Source organism: Heteronotia binoei, chromosome 4 (genome assembly GCF_032191835.1).
Source record: "Heteronotia binoei isolate CCM8104 ecotype False Entrance Well chromosome 4, APGP_CSIRO_Hbin_v1, whole genome shotgun sequence".
NCBI classification, from domain to species: domain Eukaryota; kingdom Metazoa; phylum Chordata; class Lepidosauria; order Squamata; family Gekkonidae; genus Heteronotia; species Heteronotia binoei.
The window spans coordinates 133,891,849-133,916,948 of record NC_083226.1 but is presented as its reverse complement, the minus strand read 5'-3'; the positions used below and the strand labels follow the sequence as shown (position 1 = coordinate 133,916,948).

Below are 25,100 nucleotides of genomic sequence, written 5' to 3'. Positions count from 1 at the left end.
TGCTCATCAGCTAGTACATTACTGGAGGCAGGAGCTAAGATGGGACACTGGGGGCCCACATTTCAAAGTTCATTGCTCCACAACCAGCTAGTCTAGGTTATCTATAGACCTGCACAATGCTTTTTATTTGAGGGCTTCCTTACTGTTAGGTTAATATGGAGAATATATGTGTTATTATGGTGTGTGTTCATGGTTGTTAGGTTATTGGGCATCAGAATTTTTATAATACATGTGCAGCCTGGTCCCACTCAGAATTAAATTGCACTGTGTTCTGTCAGGCTTACTTACAGGTAAGTACACATCAGATTGTAGCCTTTGTGTGCTTTAACAGACTGTATCTTGTTTGACTCTGCTGTGTGGTAAGCCAGCATTATTTCTATTTTACGGAAGGGGTACTGGGATCTAAGACCAAGTACAGGTTCTGTCTTTGAAATGGAACTGAAACTATATCAGAGTCAAATTCTCTCCTCTCCCTTCTGCCTTATTAATTGTTGTTTATGGTTCAGTATGAAACTAATTGGGTACCTCTAACAAAGGTATTTAGTTCAGAGCTCTTCCTCAGTGAAGTCTATATGTTCCAGTCCATTGAAAGACATTTATTTTCTGCAGTTTACAATGTGAATCTATGGTTGTTAGCCCTGTATTTGAGAGCCTTTTAAAAAAGTATTTTAGTTCTGCAGATACCCGCAGGCAGTGCAAAAGGGCAGCTTGAAGAGAATCACCAGCTTCACCATCAATAAAAGATGTGAAATTGCACTACTGTTCATAGTTCTTGCTTCTGCTTGGTTTTACTCCAGGTCATGATTTAATTAAAGCTGCTGTTTTTGAGTTCTCATGTGTATTTGCAAGATTTGAAAGCTACTTCTCGGTATGCCGCATTAATCAAAAGAACCACCAAAGGTTTTTCTGGTTGAGTTGAAAAGGTAGAAGTCCTTAGCACTTTGACTTCTACATATCATGATTAATTGCTTGGTGTACTAGTACATTTGTATTTTTTCATTTTTATGTGTGGATTGGGATTTCTAGTGGTGTGAACGTGGAAATATATGTTTAGTAGGTCCTTTAATTGAAAAGGTTGTAAGCTTCAGCAAGGCTACCTTCTTCTCCTGTAAAGTAAGAATGTCTTTGGTGGATCAGACCAAAGTCTGTGCAGTTCAGTGTTCCATTTTAAGAAACAATTAGCCAGCATGAAAGCTATTGCATCCCCTGGGATTCTAGGGGATATACTGTGTCTGTTCTAGGGAATTTTTATTCATTTTATTTGTTTGATTTCTACCCTGCCCTCCTTCTCTGGACAGGTCACACCAGTGGGCTTAGAAGGCACGCATCAGTGAGCTCAGGAGGCAGCAGCATCACAATCCAGAAGTCGGCTCAGAAGGCATTTAAATGCTTCCTGAGATCACTTGTGTGGATTGCTCAAACAGACTGCCTAAAAATAATTGCAGTCTGTGTGGAGTCCATCAAAACTGCAAATGGACCATGAATAGACTCCTTGTCCACAACGAAATTGGGACCATGGACTGGTCCGTGCCCATTCATAGTCTGTTCATGGAGTTTCCATTTAGCTATCATTGCAAATAGCCATTGCGACACTGGTTTTTCAATCCTGTTTTTAAAAGCCACATGAATTAAGCCAAGTTGAGTGTAAAGAGTTATGAATTGTAGTAGGGGATCCTACAATTAGTTGGATTTATTGCCTTTAAATATTTAGTTCTCTCAAGTGGAAATGCAAGTTCCTCTGCTAGTGCCATTATACCTATACTCATGTAATAAAAGAACAAAGTTTGAGTCCAGTGGCACCTTTAAAACCAACCAATTTACATTCAGGGTGTAAGCTGTCTGTGCACATGCTTCTTCAGAGACAGTGAAATGGGAATTACTAGTCCATTTATATAGGTAATCTCAGAATTACTGTTTTATTGCAAAGGGACTTCAGGAACAGACTAGAAAGGGGAATTGCTGAGTTGCAAGTTATTTCAACACTCACAACAATAGAATTCCCAGAACTTAACATAGATATTGGTTTCTTATCTCACTACATATGCTAGCCTCATTCAGCCCTTGCATATGTATTCTCATCAAATAAAGGGCCATATGTTCTCTTTATTTTATTTTATGGGTAGGAAGATGGCAAGGGTAGGGAGGCAGACTGATTGCCAAGCCTTGCAGGGGGTAGGAATACAGTGAGGGGAGGGCGGCTACTGCCAACCTTGGAAGGGTAAGAAGACAGCAAGGGGGGGGGATAAATGCCAAGGCTTGGGGAGGGAACAAGCACTGGGGGAGGGGGTAATGCCAACGTTTATGGTGGGGGTAGGATAAAAAAGAAGACAACGAAAATTACTGTTTTGGATTTGGATTTATATCCTGCCCTCCACTTTGAATCTCAGAGTTTCAGAATGGCTCACAATCTCTTTTACCTTCCTCCCCCACAACTGACAGTAAGGTTGTGGGGGAAACAAATGCCAAGCCTGGGAGGAGGGTGGGTGGAAGGAAAGCCTGGTTGGGGGGAAATTCATGCCAACAGATGGGTGGGAACATGACAAGGTGGGGCATGTTGGATGTCAATGGTATGAGAGTGGGTGGGAAAAAGACAAGCATATGGGGGCGTTAATGATAGCCAAGGCTGGGAGGGGGATAAGACAGCTACAGTAGTGGGTGTGTTGATGCCAAGGTTTGTGGGGTGGGTGGGAAAACAGCCCTGTATCTCTTCCTTCCCTTCCGAGCACCATACCATGGCACTCACGCCCATCCTCTTTCTAGCATCGTTGCATTTTTGGTCACAACGGGTCTTCCTCCTATTGTAATATAATTTGGAATGGTAGATTGGAATGTATTTCTCTGGTCTGGGGACAGGGGTGATAACTACACAGCCAATCACCCTACTTTAAAAAGATGCTGTAAGGATGGAGCTTGAGAGGATGGAGCTTAATGGCACACTCAGTTAATTACTCTCAGCATTCCACAATTAAGGATACATCTACCCATCAGTCTCCAATTTTGACATATTTATTCCCTTCACTATGTCTCCCCACCTGGAATTACCCAAACAAATAATAACCATATAAACTAAGCTTGTTATTCCTGTTTGGTTCTTGCATCTGTTAAACGTCTTCATGCTGTATGCTAATTTACTGCTGACCTCCTATCTATATGTATGGACTCTTAACTTCCATTTCATTGTATTTGAAGAAGTGTGCACACATAGGAAAGTGTATACCTTGAATAACTTGGTTTGTCTTAAAGGTTCCACCAGACTCAAACTTTATTCTGCTGCTTCAGACCAACATGACTACCCACCTGAATCCATGTAATGAAAGTTTACTGCATAAAAAAGAGAAATAGGTACATGTCAGTGTTGAGGAGGGAAAATTTAGTCATAAAAACACAGTTGCCTTTTTATTTTCTGAAAGGAGCCTGTGTTACAATGAACACAATATGAAAATTACTTTCACGTTTGAGTGGAACTTTAAGTTTTGCAGTAATGGTTCAAAAATCCTTTGTCTAGGGCGGGGTTGTCGAACTCATTTGTTATGAGGGATGGATCTGACATAAATGAGACCTTGTCAGGCCAGGACATATGTGCCAGGTAGTGGAGATATAAACTTTAGAAAGGAAACAGACAAAACACAATTAAGGATTTTTAAAAACCCTTTAAATAAAACATGCTTGAAAGATTAGCACTCTTGCAATATTATATTTAACAGTCTCTAATAACTGACATCTCTTGCTCTGAGTAATGGCATCAAACTCGGGACAAAGTGCTATAGAAATCTCTTGAGTATATAGTTCAGGTGTGTATCTCTAAGTTGCAAGCCTACTTTTGATTTATTGACATTCATTACAGAAATCTCATAGTCAGTGCTTTGAGCCTAAGACCCAGAGGAAAACATGAAATGGCTGGGCATTGTGAGCTTTTGTATGTAAATTACTTCATGTGCTGGTCAAGAACATGTGAAGGCATCATGACACAGACGAAGGGCTATGTTTTTGCCTACAAAACTATAATCTTCCCTAGATAAATAACTACAACTCCTATGAGGCAGTGCAAGAATATAGAGACAGCAGTGCATAGTGGTCAGTATCAGCCTACTTATATGAGAAGCCTAAGTTAAAAAATCCCCAGTCTACAAAGGAAATGTTCTGGATAAACTTCGTCTGGACACACAGCCTAATCCACATCATTGGCTTGTTGTTATTCCTCATCCAAATAGTTCACATTGCTTTCCTACTGAAAAAGACTGGATCGCAAGGGCATGAATACAGTGCAAAGGGGGAGGCAAACCCAGTTGCATTCAGGAGAGCCCTGGCATAATGAGTCAACAAAACATTCTTATTCTCTCTCTCTCAAGACAAAAAGCTCATACCTTGAATAAAACTTGGTTGGCCTTAAAGGTGCTTTGTATCTTTCCTGTGTGATCTAGGGCAGAGGCCCACAACCTTTTTTAAACCAGGGACCGGCCCCAGGGCTGGCCGGCCCACCACAGCCCCAGAGCCAGCGGCTGCCCCCCGCCCCCCTCCGCAGCACCTCCTCCTCCCCCCTTTTCCTTCTCCCTCCTCTGCCTTGCCCCCCGCAGCCTTGCCGCCTGCCCCCATGCAGCCTCACTGCCTCCTGTTTTTACCACTTTAAGGCCACTTTACCACTTTAAGGTGAAGCGCCTTCCAGATCAACCCCCCCCCCCCGATCAGCTGATCCAATCGGCCGGGAACACTACGGCAGTGCAGCTGTTTCAGCAGTCGCTCGCTGATTACCTGCTGATTGGATCAGCTGATCAACAGGGGGCCGGTGAGCTCGGCCTGGAAAGCGCTTCATGGCACCTTTCCTGGCCTTAAAGTGGTATAAATGGGGGATGGCAAAGCTGCATGAGGGGCTGGGCGGGTGGCTGTGCGGCCCACTTGGAAACAGGCCACCGACCAGTGAGGAGGGGGAGGAGCCTCAGTCCTAATAGGAAGCAGAGAGTGAGTATAAATGGGCAGTCTTTACACTGGAAGACGGTAGAAGTGGGTTGCCACAGGGCTCAGTACTGGGCCCCATGCTATTTAACTTGTTCATTAATGATCTGGAGTTGGGAGTAAGCAGTGAACTGGCCAAGTTTGCAGATGACACTAAATTGTTCAGGGTGATGAGTACCAGAGAGGATTGTGAGGCACTCCAAAGGGACCTGTTGAGGCTGGGTGAGTGGGCGTCAATGTGGCAGATGAGGTTCAATGTGGCCAAGTGCAAAGTAATGCACATTGGGGCTAAGAATCCCAGCTACAAATACAAGTTGATGGGTTGTGAACTGGCAGAAACTGACCAAGAGAGAGATCTTGGGGTCGTGGTAGATAACTCACTGAAAATGTCAAGACAGTGTGCGATTGCAATAAAAAAGGCTAACGCCATGCTGGGAATTATTAGAGGGATGGAGAAAGCAGAGAAAGAAGTCCTTTTCTCCCTTTCTCACAATACAAGAACTCATGGGCATTAAATGAAATTGCTGAGCAGTCAGGTTAAAACGGATAAAAGGAAGTACTTCTTCACCCAAAGGGTGATTAACATGTGGAATTCACTGCCACAGGAGGTGGCAGTGGCTACAAGCATAGCCAGCTTCAAGAGGGGATAGGATAACAATATGGAACAGAGGTCCATCAGTGGCTATTAGGGATGTGCAAAAAAAAATAATTCGTTTTTACACGGATTCGGAAGTATACGGGGGGAAAAAATTCGGAATCCCCATATACGCCTGAATACCGCATTCGGAATAGCCGCATATACGGTAGATGTGCGGCTATTACCGAATATACGGCCCTATTATACCCTATGGGCCATTGAAATCAATGGCAAATAGGGTATATTTGAAGCCGCATGGAGGGGAGGGGGTTTGAGGGAGAGCCCCCAAATTTGCAGGGGACCTGCAGGGGACTCTCCCCTCCAACCCCCCCCAAGTTCCAAAAAGATTGGGCCAGGGGGTCCCTGTCTTTGGGCTCCCCAAAAGGCCCATTACCAACAATGATGGGGAAAGCCCAAGTAGCCACTTCCTCACTGTAATTGTCGTGGGAAAAGTGGCTCTGGGGAGCAGGGGGTTTTGAGGAGAGCCCCCCAAACTGCTGTGCAGCTTCAGGGCACTGTCCCACACAAAACCCACAAGGCCAAAAAAAATTGGACCAGGGGGTCCAATTCCTGGGGCACCCAAAGCCAAACCTAACCACATCAGAGAATCTCTATAGGACCCAAATGCACTACATCCCTCTATCTACTCTATGAACCCTGCAGGCCTGGAAGCAATATAAACCCAGTTGCCAACGTCACTGCCACACAAAACACAATCTGCTCAAGGTCTGCTCTGCAGACCTGGCTGCAGCAAACCCAGATGCCAGCTCTCCAGCCCTGCCCCAAACAACACGGGGAGAGCTGGCCAACCACAACAAGCCTGCTGGTTCTGGGTCTCTCACCCAGGTGCCAGCTTCCCTGCCACAGAACACACAATCTACAGATGCCAGCTCTCCAACCCTGCCCCAAACAACATGGAGAGAGCTGGCCAACCACAACAAGCCTGCTGGTTCTGGGTCTCTCACCCAGGTGCCAGCTTCCCTGCCACAGAACACATAATCTACTCTATAAAAACAAGAAAGTGACCCAGCTCACACACACCCTCGCCAACCCCCACACCAACCAGAGGTAATTAAAAAAAACCAAAACAAAACCAGCAGAATCACAAAAGGCCAAGTGTTAAAAAAGTGGCCTTTTCACCAACAAGAAAGCTCAGGCCAAATCAGTCAACAACACCCCCCCCTAAAACCAGAACCAGGAAAAGGGGGACAAAAGTGGCCTTTTAAACAATGGAAATTAGGCCAAACAGCACCCCCCCCAAGAATCCGAAGAGAAGAGTAACAGCAGCAGCACAACACAGCAGCAACAAATCAAACACTGAATACTTTTAAAACAGTAAAAAAATTAACTTTTAACAATACAGGAACTTTGCCAACCCCTCCCCCCCAAAAAACCCCTTCACCCTAACCCCAAGAAATCCAAGCCACCCAAATCAGGAGAAGTAAAAGGACACTGCACTTTTAAAAGTCCTCTCACTAAATTAAGATATGGGCAAATTGGCGAAACCCCCCACCCCAGGCCCCCTCCCCAAGCAGAAACCCCTAACCCCCTAACTCCAAATAAGCTAACCCCCCCCCACCACCCAAATCTGGATAAGTAAAGGGACTCTTAAAAAGTCTTAAAGTCTTAAAAAGGCCTTTTACCAACAATAAATAAAAACAAGAACCCCAAGACTGTCTTACCTTGTCTTCTCTAGTCCAGGGAAGTTTGGTAAGGCTGAGTGAGAGAGCAAAAGGCAGCAGCTGAAGCCAAGGGCCAGCCAGCAGCAGCACAATCTCTCACACACAGCAGCAATGGAGGAGTCCAGCCAGGAAGGAAGACTCCTTAAAAAGCCCTGCAAAGCATGCATTTGCAATGCATTTTGCAAATGCATGCTTTGGATTGGCTGCTGAGGCTCCTCTTCCCCCTCCCCTCCCTCCCTGATCCCAGGGAGGCTATGGGTGAGGCGGGAAAAGGCAACTAAAGGCGGGAAAGTAGGCAAGCAGCTCCTTTGAGGCTGCAGAAGCCACTTTCCCGCCTTTTGAATTGACAGCCGTATACTTCCGAATAGCCATTCGTAAGTATACGGCGAGCCGTATTCGGCTGCCGTATAATGGGCGCCTATGGGGATCGGCTGCAGCCTATTCCGTATACAGCCGAATCAGTGGTGATTCGGCTGTAAATACGGTTCGGCCGAACCGAATGCACATTAGCCACTGTGTGTGTGTGTGTGTGTATATTTTGGCCACTGTGTGATACAGAGTGTTGGACTGGGTGGGCCATTGGCCTGATCCAACATGGCTTATAATAATAATAATATATTTTTTTATATTCTCCCTGCCAAAGCAGGCTCAGGGCGGCTCGCAACATATAAATTACAGTTTGCAATATAAAACATCAGTACAATTAATACATAGTTGATTTAAATAAAACCATCATGATTAAAACCATCATTTACAATTAAAATTAACGTTTACGGTGCTACATATCTCTTATGTTGTTATGTTCTTAGTCAATAGAAGGAAGAAAGGCTTGGTTCAGTTGCTGTACTGTGTGACTGAGAGAGCCTAGCAAAAAAGCCCTCCTTCCCTGCCTTCCTCCCCAAGGGAGGAGCCTGGAAAAGCAAACTGTGATGCAGAAGGAAGCAAGAGAAGGAAGCAGACTTGCTCACAGGCCTGATAGGAGCCGTCCAGGAGCCTGCTTTGGCCTCTGGGCTGCATGTGTGACACCCCTGGCCTAGGGCATATTGTTATGCCTAGGCAAAGGTAGCCTAGTGACCCAAGGAGGAAAGTAAGACATCTGGTAGAAAAGTTCTACTCCAGCCCTGTGTTGCTTTTCTGTTTAAAATGAGTGCCTTGTGTAGGATGGGGGAAGAATTCAGAAACGAGATCACCTTTGGATTGAAAGGGTTCAGTCCAGTCTACTAGGAGGGACGGTGGCTCAATGGTAGAGCTTCTGCTTGGGAAGCAGAAGGTCCCAGGTTCAATCCCTGGCATCTCCAAAAAAGGGTCCAGGCTAATAGGTGTGAAAAATCTCAGCTTGAGACCCTGGAGAGCCACTGCCAGTCTGAGAAGACAATACTGACTTTGATGGACCAAGGGTCTGATTCAGTATAAGGCAGCTTCATATGTTCATATGTATGAATAGACCAGGCATGATACACTGGCAAGTGAGTGATGAGCATCATACAAAGAGATCATAGACAGAACCAGTTTTGCTATGAACATTGTAGGAATAGGGATTAAAGATCTCTTTGCCAGCATCTCAGCTCAGGTGTGGGCACTTCAGAGGCTGGAGACAAAGTTGCTGGTGCTCTGTCCATTACTCAGTTCAGAATATGTCCCTGGTTAAAAAGTTGTCGCTCACAACAAACCTTGTGGAAATGGGTCTTTCACTGAGCCAATGCAAGTGTCCAATTGCATGGACTGTCATTGTGTAGGGAGGTCAGATAGGCAATGGATAAAAATATGGAGCCTTCCATGTGGCCCTTTTTCCATGTGTTCACTGTGTGGTCTACATGGGATGACCGCATGGAGGAAGTGCCTATGGTAATACTTCTTTCCTGTGATCAGTGACACCAGTTTTGGGAAATTGCTGATCATGGGGACAGGCCATGCATACAGGCACTTCCTGGACATATTGGTTCCATTCAGACCACTCGGGCATTGCATGGAGTTAGGAGACAAGACCAGAACGCTTGTGCCTACCCTCCCTCTTCACATGATGACATCTTCATAGGCTAATTAGTTATAGTCCCCGCTTTCTGGATCCTCTGAGCATGTAAATTTTATGCAAGCACCCCCAGCTTCTTGGACTCCAGTTAATCTTTACTCAAGCACACTTTAATAGTCTGCCTCCACCTGGAATTTTAAGTGTATTAACATGGTGCTTTATATGTGTAAGTACCACAACTGAATTATGGCAACACCAGCAAGGAGCTTTCAAGGCAAGTGAGAAGCAAAAGTGGTTTGCCATTGCCTCCCCCTACAGAATCTTCTGTAGTGGTCTGCAAGTATTAACTCTGCTTAGTTTCTGAGATCTGATGAGATCAGTCTGTACTGTGGTACCTTCCCTCTAATAGGGTGCTTTTAGGCTAGACAGTAATCCTTATCTTGAACCCAGGTTGTCTGTGTGTGAGAGAGACACATGAAAGGATTCTACCTCTTTTCCCATAGTTGGTAGAATGAATTTGAGAAGCAGGTTGGTGAAGAAAAATAATCCAGAAGATCTCTCTGTATCAAACAACAAATTGAGAAAAGAAGAATAAGCTACTGGGGAATTCTGTGAGCTGAAAAGAGGGAATACAGAAAGCAGAATAAAGACATAGTTTCTTGATACGTAAAAAACAAGACTTCAGTTGCTTCTCCTTGGAAATAGATAACTTTTCCCATAGCAAGCATCTGCAAAGAGGGTGTAGAAAAGAGCAACAAAGGCTTCCTTTGTACTACCCCATGTTTCAAGTGTCCTTCATAATAATGGATTTCATCTTGGCTTGATCAGAACGTAGGATGCTCACTCATGGAGGATGTGTTCACCAAGCTGTTTGCTCAGGATTATGGGGGGTTTTTTGTACATCTAGTATGGAGTGTAAAGGGAGCAGGTGGGATGTGGAGGGAAATTAATGGGTGTCAGACAAGAAGAAATACTGCATTGATCCCTGGATTGACATTTGTTAGGTCATTGTGTCAGATAGCAAGGTGAAATATCTTCAGGGTGAGTCTCCCCACCCCCACCCCCAAAATCTGGGAGGCTTGCATGTTTTTCTTGTTTTGGTATAATAGAATTAGTGCTTCAGCTGAAACTTTGCATAGAGTTTAGCCTGTTTTCTTCCCCAAACAGAGAGGTGTTCTGTAACACAGCACCAGAGTCCAATTCTTCCTTCAATCTTTGTTTTCTTCCCTGTAAACAAGTGTGCCTATTTTCTGTTGCCAGTTGTCAGAACTTGTATGAAATACTAGCACTGAGATCATTTTCTTGTGAGGTATGGTAGAAACTGGAACCAGAAAAATTCAGTGTTTTGCTGAGTTTGTGCCTCAAAAATGGCTTTTATCTACATATTATCTAGCAACTGATATTTTAATTATGGTTTCATAATTAGTCAACCCACTTCTGTTTTCACAGCTGTGTTTGAAAATGACAGAAAGGTTAGTAATTGCTAGGAAATACAAATGGCCATCAGGATAGGACAGGACAGATACAATACGTATCCTGAGCCTTATTGTATTTTAAGTCCTTTCACATGCATTTATTACTGAGATTACTCATTTGGTCTGCTATTTCACACTGGAATTTATCCATGATTTATCATTTAAGCCACTTAAATGGCTGAGCAAAGCATATGGTGGACGTCTCAGCAAGATCCATCACTTCTGCTGTCTGCCTCCGCCGCCACTCCTGGCTCAGGTCAATGGCCCTCCAGCAAGACACCAGGGCCTTCGTTGAAGATCTGCCCTTCGAGGGCGAAGGCCTCTTCAGCTCGATCACCGACAATGCACTCCAGGAAATGGATAAAAGCATAAAAACTTCCAGGAACCTGGGTGTCCCGGTGTCTTCCAGAGCTACGAAATCAAAATAGTGGAAGAAACCTTGGTCAAAGAAGCCATATCAAAAGTTCTCCCCAGAACTGCAGTGGAGACCGCGCTTCCCAACCTGAGAGCAGGTCCTCATACAGGGGGAACAATAGAAACCGCTACGCTTCTGCACAGACCACCGGCAAGTCCAAGGGCGTTCGCCCTCAAAAGCAGGGCCTTTGATTTTCTGGTAGCACGCGTCACCGTTCCCACTTCTTCTTCGTCTATCCACCTCTGTCCATTCCTGTCAGTCTGGGAGTCTATCTCTACGGACAGGTGGGTGCTTTCCATTGTCGCGGAAGGCTACAAAATAGATTTTGCTCAGATTCCGAACCAATCTGTGGTAATCACCACACCCCCTTCCCCATCTCTGCTGGCGGAGGTGAGCAATCTCCTACAGAAACACACCATAGAACGGGTCCCGGTGGAGGCCAGGACGGGAGGCTTCTACTCTTGTTACTTCCTGGCTCCCAAGCGGGACGGGGGGTTGAGACCAATCATGGACCTTCGGAATCTGAACAAGTTTATTCTGTACCAGAAGTTCAGAATGTCCACTCTGTAAACAATTCTGTTCCTCATCAACCAAGGGGACTGGATGGCAATGCTGGACCTCAAGGATGCCTACTTCCACGTCAGCATCCATCCTGCGTTTAGACGTTGCCTTCGGTTTGCAGTAGGTTCTCAACACTTCCAGTTCAAGGCCCTTCCGTTCGGCCTGTCCACTGCACCTCGGGTGTTCATGAAGATGATGAGTGTTGTGGCTGCCCACCTCTGGCTTCAAGGGATAGTTGTCTTTCCATTCATCGACGATAGGCTCCTTGTGGTGGAGTCGAAGGAAAGTTTGTCAAACCATATTGCCACCACTCTTCGTCTTCTACACACCTTGGGTCTGCAAGTCAATTTGGAGAAATCACACCTTACTCCATCACGGACAGTTCAGTTCATAGGGGCTTTGCTGGATACAAACCTTCATTGCGCTTTCCTGCCCCAGCAGAGAGCGATGGACATTATCAATCTTGTCGAACTTCTGCAGAGTCAAAAGTGGGGCACGGCGCAGCAGCTGCAGCGGATGCTGGGGCTGATGGTGGCGACTACAAGCGTGCTGATCTTTGCGAAGCTGAGGATGAGAAGCCTACAACTTTGGTTACTTCGTCAGTTTCGACCGTTAAGGGACTCACCTCGAAAGAAGTTTGTAATTCCACCTGTGAACTTCAAACACTGCAGTGGTGGAAATCAAAGGACAACATTTGTCAGGGAGCTCCCTTCCACCTACCTGTACAAACAGTGATGATCACAACAGATGCGTCTTTATGGGGTTGGGGAGCCCACATGGATGCTCTGTGTGTGGGGGGCCCTTGGCCTTTGAAATTGACTCACTGCCATATAAATTACCTGGAACTCCTGGCAGTTCATTTTGCTCTTCAATCCTTCCGCCCAATGGTGGCGGGGAAGGTTGTTGCTCTGCTTACGGACAATACCACTGTGTTACATCAACAGACAGGGAGGGACAGTTTCTCGATGGCTTTGTGCGCTGGCACTGAAACTGTGGTCGGAGTGCCTGGACCACGACATCTTTGTGAAGGCTGCGCATCTCCCAGGGGTGCTCAACCTGCACGCAGACTCCCTCAGCAGGAGTGTGGCTTCCCCGCACGAGTGGGAGATACAGTGGCTCTTCCTTCAACCCGTGTTTCAGCTCTGGGGGTATCCTCAGGTGGACATCTTTGCCACAGCCGAGAACCGGAAGTGTCCTCTGTTCTGCTCCAGAGTGGGTTCGGATCCAGAGTCGTTGGGAGACGGTCTGCTGTTCCCGTGGAAAGGTTGGTTACTATATCTGTTCCCACCTCTGCCATTATTGATAAGGGTGGTCAACAAGATCGCAAGAGAGAGACCATGCTGCAGCCTGGTGACTCTGTGGTGGCCTTGGCAGAACTGGTTCCTGATCTTGCTCCAACTGGCAAGGGGGGTCTTCTACCAGTTTCCAGCGGAACTGGATCTTTTGTCAGCTCAAGATGGTCATGTTTCCATCACAACGTGCCCCACCTAAAGCAGACAGCGTGGTTCATCGACCCTGTGAGTTCTCCAGCAGAGTCTAACATGTTTTCCTGAATAGCAGGAAGCTGTCTACCCGCACTTCTTATGATAGGAAGTGGCGGAAGTTTCTTCAGTTTTTAGTTGATCCTACAGTTTCGCCCCAGAGGGTGGGACTGCCGGTTATTTTTGTGTTTTTGTTGTCTCTGGTGGATGCTGGCCTTGTTTTTTCCTCCATTAAAGTTTGGCGGCAATATCTGCATTCCATGTTTTTTCCTCCATTAAAGTCTGGTGGCAATATCTGCATTCCATGAACCAGTGGAGGGGCATTCAGTTTTTGCACACCCTCATTCTAAGAGATTTTTGAAGGGTTTGCTTAGGCTTCATCCTCCTTCGAGATAACCCCCACAGTTGCGGGATTTGACTCTAGTGTTGGACAGACTGACTCGGAGTCCTTTTGAGCCGATGGCCACATGCTTGTTACAGCTCCTATCTTGGAAGACTGCTTTTTTGGTAGCCATCACATCAGCACGTCGTGCAGGGGAGCTCACGGCTATGCGTTGTGACTACCCATATTTAGCTTTTCAGGAGTCTGGAGTGTCCTTAGCTCCTGACATTTCCTTTCTCCCCTAGGTGGTTTCTCAGTTCCACCTTAACTTAGAAGTTTGGTTGCCTACGTTTTATCCTACACCTTCCTCGGATGAGGAACGTAGGCTGCATGCTTTAGATGTTAAGCGTGCCTTATTGTTTTATTTGAGTCGCTCCAAGAGTTTTCATAAGGACCAGCATCTTTTTGTTTCTTATGCTGCTCCTAAGTTAGGTTCCAGAATCTCGTCTCAGCGGCTTTCAAAATGGCTCACTGAGACTATTAAACTGTGTTATTTGTTGGCTAAGAAGCTGTTACCTGGGCCTATTCGCAGACACTCTACAAGAGCGATGGCGATGTCGGTGGCGTCCCTGAAAGGCGTTTCCCTGACGGACGTTTGCAAGGCTGCCACCTGGTCCTCTCCGCATGTCTTTATGAAGCACTACGCGCTAGATGTGCATGCTCAACAGAGGACTCGTCTGGGAGCTGCAGTGCTGCAAGCTGTTTCTTCTGGTTGACCATCTTCCCGCCTCCAGATATATCTTGCTTGCTAATCTCCCATGAGTGTGAAGCACAGAGACCACAAAGAAGATAGACAGGTTGCTTACCTGTAACTGTAGATCTTCGAGTGGTCATCTGTGCATTCGCACTACCTGCCCTCTTTCCCACTGCTGACAGTCTCCCTCCAGTAGGGGCTTCCAGCGGTCAGGAAGGAACTGGCAGGATCCTCGCGCTGGCACCGGCGAGCATGTGCACTGGGATGCCTGCGCATGCCCATTGGTGCCGAGAGCGAAAAAAATCCCGGGCTTTTTAGGTACTGATTCAGGGATTGGCACAGGCGCTCTATCACATGAGTGTGAATGCACAGATGACCACTCGAAGATCTACAGTTACAAGTAAGCAACCTGTCTTTATCATCCAGGATTCCTAATAGTTCCTCTGTTAAGTTGTTGCTTTTAAGAAAAGGAAAAAATACTTATGACAATGTGTTTGGAATATGAGCATGGTACAGCAGGTGCACTTATTTTATTGATTGATTGATTTATATCCCGCCCTTCCCAACAAGTGGCTCAGGGCGGCTCACAACATAAGAATTTGACATAAATAGAATTTAAGCATAAAAACAGTTAAAATAATTAATACATTTAAAATTTTAAGAAATTTAAACCATTTAAAACATTAGGGACAGCAGGCATCTAGTGTAACTTTTAAATGTTATTGGTGGGGATGGAATTTATAATCACCAAAACAGATGTTACTATTTTTACAGGTTAGAATGGGCTTTGTGAAGAGAGCTGTAATTAAGATTATTATAAATTTCCACTTTTCCAAATGATGATGAATGAGGAAAATGAAAGGTGTCAGGCCTATTCAAATGTGTCCTGATTTAAAAAGAAAAGCCTGGTATAGAAATGCCCACAGCAAAAGTGACATGCAAGGAAAAATAAGTGTAGAATGATGTTTCTCAGGTTTGTATAACACAATCTGATATTTATAGAATATAGTTTGTCACCTTTGGTTTGGCGGCTCACTCAGTTTTTGTTACAAAAATACCTTGAGATTTAAGTAGAGCAACATTAAAGCAATTTATTGTGTTCCTTCTTGTATTTAAAAAGTGGCTACAGATAACTAGGGGTGGGATGCAGCTATAGGGGATGATCTCATGAAAGTTTATCACTTTCACATCTTGTTGTTTCATGACACTAAGTCACAAGCTCAAATGTAACTCCAGCTTCAAATCACAAGCCTTGTATATTCATGCACAATGTTGCAATAAAAATGAGATACACCTCACAAGGCTGGTTGTAAGGGTAATGGGATTGTGTATCTGAAGCACTTCTAACTCTTGAAATGTGCTATGTAAATGCTTATTTATTATATGAATGTGAGAATTAAGCATGTTTTAATATATGAAAGTTCAGAGTGCTAAACTTTCACTGGTTTGTGTTTCACTAACCTGGAAAAATATACTTTATTATTTGTACTCAGTAAGATGGGTAGCTTTTGGACTGGGAGAATGTTTTGTACTTGCCAGCCTTTTGCTGCTTTTGGAAGACAGCTGTGAACAGGCAGAGACTAGATCAAGAGATCTTGGGGTTGTGGTACATAACTCACTGAAAATGTCGAGACAGTGTACAACTGCAGTAAAAAAGGCCAACACAATGCTGGGAATTATTAGGAAGGAAATCAGCCAGTATCATAATGTCCCTGTATAAATCGATGGTGCAGCCTCATTTGGAATCCTGTGTACAATTCTGATCACTGCACCTCAAAAAAGATATTATAGCATCGGAAAAAGTGCAGAAAAGGGCAACTGGAAGTAAAGATGGTGGCTAGATGAAAAAACTGTGTCGTCATAGGTAATTTTAACTACCTGCAGATTGATTAGGTCAATATGTGTTCTGGTCGAGAGAAAGAGACTGAGTTTCTAGATGCTCTCAATGACTGTGCTATGGAGCAGATGGTCACAGAACCTACCAGGGATAGGGCGATCCTGGATTTGGTCCTAAGTAATGCCCAAGACCTGGTGAGAGATTTAAAAGGACTCCTTTAAGCGGTGGAAAGCTAGTCCAAGTGAGATTAATAAAAGGGAACACAGGCAATGGTAAATCAAATGTAAGACTGTGATCAGGCCGGCAAAAAGGGACTATGAGGAGCATATTGCAAAAAACATAAAGACCAACAATAAACATTTCTTCCAATATATTAGAAGCAGGAAACCAGCCAGGGAGGCAGTGGGGCCCTTGGATGACCAAGGGGTCAAAGGATTACTGAAGGAGGATAGGGAAATGGTTGAGAAGCTAAATGAATTTTTTGCCTCCGTCTTCACTGTGGAAGATGAGAAGTGTTTGCCTGCTCTGGAACAACTTCTATTGGAAAGGGTGTTGAATGACCTGAGCCAGATTGAGGTGACAAGAGAGGAGGTCCTACAACTGATGGATGAATTAAAAACCAATAAGTCACCAGGTCCAGATGGCATACATCCAAGAGTTCTGAAAGAACTCAAAGTTGAACTTGTGGAAAAAGTGCAGAAAAGGGCAACTAGAATGATTACAGGCTTGGAACACTTTCCCTATGAAGAAAGGTTAAAACGCTTGGGGCTCTTTAGCTTGGAGAAACGTCGACTGCAGGGTGACATGATAGAGGTTTACAAGATTATGCATGGGATGGAGAAGGTAGAGAAAGAAGTACTTTTCTCCCTTTCTCACAATACAAGAACTCGTGGGCATTCAATGAAATTGCTGAGCAGTCGGGTTAGAATGGATAAAAGGAGGTACTTCTTCACCCAAAGGGTGATTAACATGTGGAATTCATTGCCACAGGAGGTGGTGGCGGCTACAGGCATAGCCAGATAAAAATATGGAGCAGAGGTCCATCAGTGGCTATTATTATATATTTATAATTATTGGCCACTGTGTGATACAGAGTGTTGGACTGGATGGGCCGTTGGCCTGATCCAACATGGCTTCTCTTATGTTCTATGGAGCAGAGGTCCATCAGTGGTTATTAGTCACAGCGTATTGTTGGAACTCTTTGTCTGGGGCAGTGATGCTCTGTATTTTTGGTCCTTTCGGGGGGGGGCAACAGTGGGAGTGTCCTGACCCCACTGGTGGACTTCCTGATGGCGCCTGGTTTTTTTGTCACTGTGACACAGAATGTTGGACTGGATGGGCCATTGGCCTGATCCAACATGGCTTCTCTTATGTCCTTGTGTGTGTATGCTGGGGAAGCTGGCTGATGAAGATTCCATATCTAATGCTTTGGATTTGTATCATGAACTTGCACATGATTATCCAAAGATGTGATACTGAATATTAGAGAACAAATAGAGAACTGCTTTTGTTGCAGTTCAAAGAAAAGGTAGAGAGATACTTACCTAAGTGTGAATAATCCTAAGAAGTGAGATTTCCAGTTTTCTTCCTACCTCCCTGGTAGTTTGGAGAAGAATGATTTTTAATCTGCAGTCACTTTTTTAAAAAGTCAATTGATGGTCAGATTCATTGAGGAGCACCCTTAGAGTAGCTTGGTATCAGACATTTAAAGTTTTAAAAAATTCCTGGACAGAATTGTGCTGAGCTTCTGGTGTCTTCTGTGAGAATTCTGCCAGGTCTTAAGTGGTGTTGCAAAATTTTGTGCCTCTTCTTCAGGAGTGACCCTTCAAATCACCTACATTCTTTCTCTGTTGAACCCAAAGGGCCAGAGGTGATGGTTATCAAGTGCAGGACTGGATCTACATGTTTTTTGAGGCAGGGGGCAAAATTTAAAAATGACACCCCCCTTATGGGCCCATAGAACAGAATGGACTCCATACCCAATTTGGAGCCTCCCTTCCGATGGCGCCCAGGGCAAGTGCCCCCTCTGCTCCCCCCTAGATCCGGCCCTGATCAAGTGATAGGTTTTTTGCTTATTGGCTTCTATTCAGCTGTGCCTTCCAGCTGGCTTGAGGGTACTTACGTTTTTGGAAGAGGGGGTGGCGATTTTTGCCCCTTCCCACTGCACATCACACTTTGCTCCCTGTGCTGTTTATTCTCACTTGATCGTTCCAGCCTCATAGGATTGTTGTGAGGAATGCCACCCCAAGCTCCTTGGAGGAAGAATATTATAAATCTTCCTCCCACATCTGCTGACACCTATAAATATAATAATCAGATTTGTGTTACAGTCACATACTACCAATAGAAACACAGAACACACATCCTCGCTTTCTTTCCCTCCCTGTTCAATAAGATCTCCAGCATATGGTCCTAATGCATAGAAAGAAAGGTGTTGCCATCATTAACAGCCAAAGGAGGCAGATGGAGCTAATTGCATGACGATTTATTGTTAAGAGCCTATTACCTCTGAGGTATAATCTAGCCAGTGTAATATTGTTCAATAAGACTTTTAAAATTAATTACCTTCCTGGTAATTGTGAAGTGTGACGCAGTACTGAGCTGAAACACAGCTTGAAGGTAGACATCTTGAGCACATCATTAATCAGAAGAACTGATTTTGGTAAAACTATTCATGGTGGTTTCCCAGGAGTGAGGTGTTGTGTGCATTATGGCCCTCCCCATATTCCCCTGTGTGGGAAGCTTCAGACATCAGGGGCTTCAGATCCATATGTTTCCAATCTGTGTTTGAAATGTAAAAGAGGCATGACTTGATTTGTCAACAGTATGTGTTTTTAATGCAAGGCCCTCATTTATTTTTCTTGACGTTTCATCTCATTCATTATATTTCTGACATTTTCGATTGGTGGTGCTGGGGGGCAGAAGTGCAGAGCGGAATATGGTTGTCATAGTGAAGAATTAGAAGACCAAGTGAGTAGAAAGGAAGAGTGGCTGGCAGCTGCCCTGTATCTCATTAAGAAAGGCAGCGGGTGGGAAAAGGTACTATCCTAACAAGGTTTCAATGAAAAGAAATTAGCATCAGATTAAAATTTCAGTGACAGTTACGATGGAAAAGACAGGTAGCGTGCTTGGCTTTCAGTTTCTTAAATTCAGTCACAAAGCGTTGTCATAAACCTTATCCTCATGGTGTCCTATCCCAAAGTAGGCAACACAGACTGCAAAACTTACCACATGCTTTTGTGTAACAACTAAAAAAATCATTAGGGTTTGTAGAATCTTTCGGGATCAAGTGCCGTGTTCTACTGGACACAGCAACCAAGAAGGTCTGAGCGCCTGCTCCGGCTGCAACGCCACTGAGGATGTTCTCCGCAGCTGAGAACGAAACGTCTGGAAGGAAAACTTTCTCCAGTAGAACACGGCACTTGATCCCGAAAGATTCTACAAACCCTAATGATGTTACCAGCCGTGAAAACCTGAAATCTTTGATAACTAAAAAAATCTTGCTGCTTTAGGTTTGGAGTTTCAGTTAGTTTCTAGGTATTCATTATTAGTGAAAACTTGTGGGGCTGTAGAAATCAATCTCCAATGCACTTCTAAACATTGCTCAAATCAAAATATTCCAGCCTGTTTCCACATCTGTGCACAAGTTTTCTTGAGTCTTTCCATGGAAAGTATATATATTTTAAGTCTTCCCTCCCATCCACCCACCCACTTATTGTTCATTTCTGATGATTATATAAATAGTTACACCCTGTTCATATTGTTAGGCCTTCTGTTTGAGACATCCACTTTTTGAAAATATATGAAGTATTTGTAGAGCAAGTATGTGATTAGTTGGGAGGATGTGGGATTGAAGTAATTTGCTACCTGCTGTTGGACAGCTTCATCTTCCATTCTAATTGTACTGCAATCCCAGATCCTAAATTGATGGCTGCAGCAGGGACATTTCTTCATTTCAATAAGGAATTGGTTAAGACTGTTTGCAGACATCAACCATGACTCAAGAAGCACAAGGGGAAAAGGAATTCCATTCTATTTACTATATTGTGTATAATTTCATTTGAGGAGTAATGCTTCTAATGAGCCGATCTGACCTTTAAGTTTGGTTGGAAAACAGTGTAAATTTGATGTGATGCACTATTGCTGATATTTGGATAGTGGTTCCAAAGTAAGAAGTGAAATATTTTGAATATTTTTTTTAATGCCAGAAGTAACAAGGGAAAACATTATACAAGTGTCTTGTAAATTAGACAGGTTGGGGCAGTGGAAAGCACCAAAGAATTATCATGTTGTTATAGCAACACCTAACTCCATCATTCTCCAGCATTTTCCTGGGCCTATCGTACTCTGTGTTCTAATAGTACATTATTAAAGGAATTTGTATTCAAATCTAGTCATTTCAACTGTTGTAAGAGCCTGTTTTTAGCAGACAGAAATCTTACTATTTACTATCAAAAGTTTTATGTAAATTGTCGGGATTAAAAAAAAACATTTACTTTCAAGGAATTTTAACTGTTTCATGAAAATGTTAAATTGTGGGGATTAAAAAACATTTCACTTTCAAGGAATTTTAACTGTTTCATGAAAATGTGCAAGAAATATATTTTGATTCTGTACTCCAGTGATTTTTCTCTAAACTAGGAGAAGAACAATGGGAGGGAAATTGTAGGAGAGAGGGGAGAAATGATCCAAAGAAACTATTTTTTAAATGTTCTGTCATTAGGGAGATGTTCCTGAATACTGAGGACAACAATGGAGAAACATTGATCCCTTTTTCTTTTCCTTCTCTTTTGCTTGCTGTTCCCTGAGAGAATAATTTAATTTGAATAATGCTGCAGAGGATTATATGTTGGTTTTAGATTCTTTAAGCATGTTACGTTCAATAAACCTGATTTTAATAAAATTGTAATATTAGGTACACAATAATTGTTCTTCAAATGAAAAAAAGGAGAAGACTGCAACCAGGTTCTAAGTGATGACCTTGTACTTGATATTGTTTGTGATAATACAGAGGAGGACATTTTTGGCTAATTTTTGATAGATGTCAAATTCCATCTGGGCATCTAATCCCCCTCCCCCCCCTTCCCAGTGAAAATTTAAGAGAAGATATCCAAGGTTTTGATTTGGCTACATTTGTAACCTCAAGGCTTGACTAGCAGGCTTTGCTGTGGCTGTGATGAGGTGTTCTGTTGGAAAGGGGTCCTGGGAATATATACAAGTGTTTCAGAGAGCATGCTGGTTTCCTGGAATCTTCAGTCATAATTCAAATAATTAGTTTTCTTCTTTCAAGAAAAAATAACTTGTGTGACTTTTAGCTTACCCCTCTAATCTAGATAGTTTTTCTAGAGCCAGTTCTGCACGTGTGCTGGGCCAAGGATTTTCTGCAACAGGTTGAAGAATGAGTATGGGTCTGTGTATGGGTCTTTGCATAGCAAAGTTAATTCAGTCCCCTCTAAAGAGGCAAAACTGTTTTATATCTCTCTATTCTTTCTGAGTTTTGGAAAAAGGAATAATAATTTTAAACAAAAACAACATTAAAGCAAAATGTGTAAATGCGTATTTTTTCTAAAAACTACGTAAAATTATCTTCTCAGCCCTGACTATGAAAAAATAAATCTCATTGTATCTATTCAGACAGAAGTGGCAAACATGGAACAGATGTTCTCCAACCCAGAATTCTTGGAGTAGGGGTATGCAAAAAACCCCAAAACAATATTTTCAGGTTAGGATATATTGAACCTGAAAAATAAAGATATTTCCTGATATTCCCAAATTCCAATACTGGTATGATATTTAGATACAGTAAATATTGGGGATTGCCTGATTTTTTTCAGCTTCATTATACTCTGTGGGACCATTATAGTTAATAGTACCCAGAGGGGGTATAATGGAGAATTGATCCAGGGTATCTGGGGCTCTTGGGGGCTGTTTTTTGATTTAGAGGCACCACATTTTTCAGCATAGTTGCTCATCAATCACCCCCATTTTAAAAATACTGGACCAGGGGATCCAACTCTGTGGACCCAAGAAAAAGGTGAGCCCATCCTGCATTGTTTCCAATGGAAGGGGAAAGCCATTAAAAGGGAACAGGCTGCAGCTGAACTTTTTCAGGCTATGGCTGAGCTCTGAAGGCATGTGGTCCCTTTAAATGCCATCTCCAAGCCGTAGCTTCACCTGGAAGGTGCAGTCCTTTTAAACACCCTTTAATAGCAGTTATCCAGCAGGTGGGATTTTTTGGGCTCAGCTGTATTGAATAGCCTTATAAAATACCCCAACTGATATCCAGCTGGAAAATACTGGTAAGGTATTTTTCAGGTGTTTCCTGCCTCAGATAAATCAAATGCACACCCCTGTCCTGGAGTGCATCAATAGGAGTGATGCATTGAACTGAAAATATGTGAGGTGCTGCACTATGGGCCAAGGAAGAGCAGAAGGATCTGGCCCTGGAACATAGTTCAGTAAATTGGATCTCAGCCTCAGGATATTAAATGCCTTGATTAAATATCTAGGGATCAAATGCCTAGCAACCTGATAAGCACTGCAAAACAGAAAGGATTTCCATTTGTGAGGTAGCTTCTGAGAGAGCATCTATCTGAAGTCTACCAAACAGCAGGAGCTTGGGGGTGAGGACATGGGGGTTCACGTGGCATCACATGTGCTATGATGTCACTTCTGGGGAAAATTGAAGTGGTGTCATGTTGCTCTAGAAATTGCTGGAATCTCTGTGGTAATACCAAAAGTTGACAGTGGCAGCCCTAAGCATTGCTTTTTCAGTTGATGTATAAATCTATATTGAAGAGAGTGCATATGCAACATCAGGAAAGGGACAACAGTCTGTAGAAGAGTGTATGCCTTGGGACAGAAGTGTGTGTGTGCTAAAACTTTGAAGTTTTAAGCATTCGTAGTATCCTTTTGATCTCTTCCTAAAATATATGTTAATTTCTGTCAAAGCTGTGTTAGCAAATCAGATACATGTGTGTGCTCAAAATGGAAGAGTTTAATGTGCAGTGTAGGGCTTAATTATCTAAAGCATGCTCTAACCATACTTAATCTTGCCCCTGCTGATTTTCCATGGTGTTCCACACAAAGCCCCACTTTCTGATAATGGTATGTAGTATACATTTTTATAAGAATAAATAAAATCATGTTCAAATATCATTACATATTCAGAAAATTAAATTGTTTTAGAAAAAGTAAACTTTCTGGTGGCATGTTACAGTTATAACTAGAATTAAAGTGAATTTGCTGTGTTTAAATTTGGAGGGAGGGAGAGAAGGAAGTCAGAAGATTTGATCTCTTTTAGAAAGGGCAGATGAATGGTGATTATGTGTAATGCTTTATTGACTGAAGGTATATGCCTGGTCTGTTGCAGATGGGGGGAAAGAGTTCCTTTGTCCAGTTTGAACAGCTGTGTTGCTTTAAATCTCTCCTCTCTTTTGATTTAAATATCTGAGGAGGAGGGGTTTTTTTTTAAAAAAAATCTATCCTTACTGCCAGAATTAAGAGGTTTGACAGATTGGTTGAGGAAGGAGATTCCTTTAATGCAATTACAGGGTTGGGGTTTTTTTAACAATATCTGAGGGGGTGACCCTGAAACTCAATGATTAAGTTAAAATGCACCCTGTGTGTTTCTTATTACAAAAATGATGTGCTGGTTTATTGCATTGCTTGTACAATGGCTTCAGTGTCTGGGCATGTGTCTGCATACATGCAAATACATGCAGTGTTGATATAGGAAATGTGATAAAAGGAAAGCTTTTCCTGATGTGTGATTAATAATGAACTTTCAAGGAGCAAAGGGTTTGCGGGGCACTTTTATTTGACAGTGAGGCATGAGCTGTGCCTCTGGGCCTTTTTTATAATGCAAAAGATTTCTCACTCTCTGCCTAAAGCTTGAAATGGCAGACAAAGGAGATTTCTTGGTGATGTCCTTTGGTTTCTAAGCTAAGCCTGCCTGGAATCTGTTTGATCATTAAGCTTTGTACCTAAAAATATGCCTGGGAAGAAAGACCGTGGCATTTTGAAATGAAAGCTTTAACTCATAGCTATGACTTGCATTTAGAAAGTGAAGTGGCTTTGGACTCATTCCAGAATATCAGCTTATGCCTGGCAGTTTGAGACCTTCATTGGCATTGGAGCCATTGCCCCTCACCCCAGATAATTTCTTTCCTGTAAAATAATTTGAGAATCTGTTTTGTAGGAGGTAAACAAACACAAAGTCTTTGCTCACAGACGTGTAGAATGTTCATGCAGACAACACCATCAAGTTTCAAGTAGTTACACTACTCTATTCTGATTCCTAACTGGACATCACTCTTTGAATTGAGTGCATCCAAGTGCAATTGATGCTCGCAGGTGTTTCTTTTGGGAAAAAGAATGTTATTTTACATAGCTTAAATTAAGGGCCAAGGGAGGGGAGTGTTCAGATGTTTATGTTTGAGGATCATTTCATACATGATGGACTAAGAAAATTCAGAACATGTACACTGAGTGCATATAGCATTTAAGTGCTTAACCAATTAAAACATGTCTTCATAGCAGGCAGACAGCTGTAAAATACACATTTCTATTAATTGTAGTGTTTTTCTGTTCTTAAAATGAATGTTTCTTTCTCTTCCCTCACAATTCCAAGTTCTCTTTCTATTTGCTCTTTCTCCTCAGAGAAAGGGTGCTGTTTGCTGTCATTGTCTGTAGTCCTCTCCCTCGATAATGTACTTAATTCAGTGGTTCTATGCATGTCTTAATGGAATCTCTATCTGGGCCTTATGCGGTTACTGTGCTATTGCTTTACTCAAGGGATGCTGTATGAATTAACCATTCTATGAATGTGTTATATAGCAAGTTCACCACATGAGGGCATCTGCTAGCAAACTTAACACTTTAATTTTAAAAAATAAAATAGCATAACAGTGTCCATTCAAGGCTGAAAACAATGTTCTGTAGTCATTACTTGGAATAATGTAAATGTGTTTAGGATTATTCTTAGAAAAGAATGAAAGCACTGTGGGGTTTTCCAG

The 25,100-nt window shown here is 43.1% G+C and overlaps 1 protein-coding gene across 1 annotated transcript in view; it reads left to right on the top strand.

Annotated features, from left to right (window-relative positions):
* The window catches only part of LOC132569578 (small ribosomal subunit protein mS27-like), a 93,396-nt gene that overhangs the window by 24,109 nt on the left and 44,187 nt on the right, over positions 1 to 25,100 (top strand). The window lies entirely within an intron of this gene.